Source organism: Aotus nancymaae, unplaced genomic scaffold (genome assembly GCF_030222135.1).
Source record: "Aotus nancymaae isolate 86718 unplaced genomic scaffold, 86718_ANA_hifiasm-v0.15.2.pri h1tg000009l, whole genome shotgun sequence".
Taxonomy (NCBI): domain Eukaryota; kingdom Metazoa; phylum Chordata; class Mammalia; order Primates; family Aotidae; genus Aotus; species Aotus nancymaae.
The window spans coordinates 1026583-1028640 of NW_026988420.1; the positions used below are offsets into that span (position 1 = coordinate 1026583).

General features: G+C 54.1%; 1 pseudogene; it reads right to left on the bottom strand.

The window, feature by feature from the left end:
* Nucleotides 1-1262: 1262 nt before the first annotated feature.
* LOC105730049 (small ribosomal subunit protein uS10-like) lies at nucleotides 1263-1621 on the bottom strand (annotated as a pseudogene).
* Between the last annotated feature and the right edge of the window lie 437 nt (nucleotides 1622-2058).

Here is a 2058-nt window from a genome sequence, read left to right on the forward strand (position 1 = left end):
GAGCCCCGGGCTGAGTGGCCCCCCTCATGACCACGTGGCTCTGCTTCCCTCCGCTGGCAACTGAGCGAGGCCTGCTATCACCTGCCCCAGCCTGCCAGGGCTGAGGCCTCCTTTTCCACCAGCACCCCTAAGGTCTGGGGTCACGTTAGCCTGTGCCTCGGGGCTCCCAGGCGGGCCGGGGCTGCACATTTCTGGAAGGAGATGTCCTGAGCTGATGCTGGTTTCAGGCCAGCAGCTTCGCTTCCTTCCCCCTGGTCGCCGAGGCACAGTATTTTTCTACTGTAACGGGAGTTGTCACATTGCCACTGCACTTTGTTCATGAGGAGGTGACCGATGTCTGTACAGTTTTGTGTTTCTTGCCTTGCAGCCACTCATTTATCCACAGTTTGTTGCGATCCCCACAGGCATCACGGCCGTCTTTCTGCCCGTGTCTCTTGCACAGCCCCTCCCACTGAGCTGGCCCACACCACAGTCCCGCGCACCTGCTCAGACCGGGATGCCCCTCTCCCCACCGGGCCCAGCACCTTCCATCAAGCTTTCCCCTGGTGATGGCGTGGGACACAGGGATGGTGTCCCTTCAATAGCCAGGCCCCGCAGAGTGGCTGACTGTCCGGGAGAGCCCCAGTCTGCTAGGCCTCCAGGGACTCTGACAACACTTACTGTCTTTTTTGCGCAAATTTTAATGACATGATCCCTTTGGGCAGAACTGTCAAATAAAGGCGCCTCTTCCTCTGGGTCAGATGTCGACTCCTGCCAGGGGGCCTGGCTTGAAGTACGGCATATGCCAAATGTCAGCTTTGGGTCTTCCCTCAGCTGGGTGACATTGTGCAGTGCACGGACTGTGCAACTACATACGTCAGCCCTGTGAGCCACTGTTGCTCCAAGCCCCTGATGTGGAAAAAGATTTGACATTTATGCCCCTCAACAGTCACTGCCCTGGCCCAGAGACCCCCAGGACCTATGGCTGTAACAGGAGCCCCCTTGATTGCAGGTCACCCCATATTAGAGTCTGATGTTCCCTTGCTTCAATTGTTTAACACGGGTCTGTGCAGCTGGCCACCGCCCATCCCAGGCCTCACGCCTCTTTTCATGCCTGCTGAGACTGGGCCACTGTGACTTCTTTTTAGTTTGTCTCTGAACTGGAATCTCTCTTTAGGGACAGAGGGAAGCTCGCTCTGCATGTGAGCACATCTTGTTGTTCAACCCTCAACTCTGACTTGTCTTGTTTTTTAACTGGTAACCAATTTATTAAAATAGCTGACTTAAGCATCTGCGATGGTGGCTTCCACCTCAGCTCCTGGCTCAATACTGATGGGAGTCACCTACTTAACAATCTCAGAAGGGCTGTGCGAGTCTATGAGTCGCTTGTGCATTCTCATCTGGAAATAATCCCATGTCTTAGAACCTCATCACAAGGAGTTTTTCTTGTAGTGATTCTCAAAGTCTTGACAGGCATCCGAAACGGCTCTTTCACTTTGAGATTCGTTTCCTTTGCTCCTCTGATCACGTCAGCGCACACCTTCTCCAGGGGTTTTACGTCACGGCTCGTTAGAATGGCTCGGATTCGGTGAGTTGCTACCTCCGGCTCCAGGAGTGTTTTTCTGGTATCCTTAAAAGCCATGGCTGCTGCGCGGCTTCCTGACCGACTTGCTCCTCGGCAAGAGCAAACAGAGGTGAGTCAGGAGCAGGAGCGTGCGGATCCCCGACCCGCAGCAAATACAACCGGGTCTTCCTCTGAAAAGGTCTTTTTTTATTTTAGACACAGTTTCACTCTGCCTCCCAGGCTGGAGTGCAGTGGTGCGATCTTGGCTCACTGCAACCTCCGCCTCCTGGCTTCAAGTGATTCTTGTGCCTCAACCTCCCAAGTAGCTGGGATTGCAGGCACACGACACCATGCCCAGCTAATTTTTGTATTTTTAGTAGAGACAGAGTTTCGCCATGTTGATCAGGCTGGTCTGGAACTCCCAACCTCAAGTGATCTGTCCGCCTTGGCCTCCCAAAGTGCTGGGATTACAGTTGTGAGCCACCGCACACCCAGCCAGACTTGTCTTTTTGCAG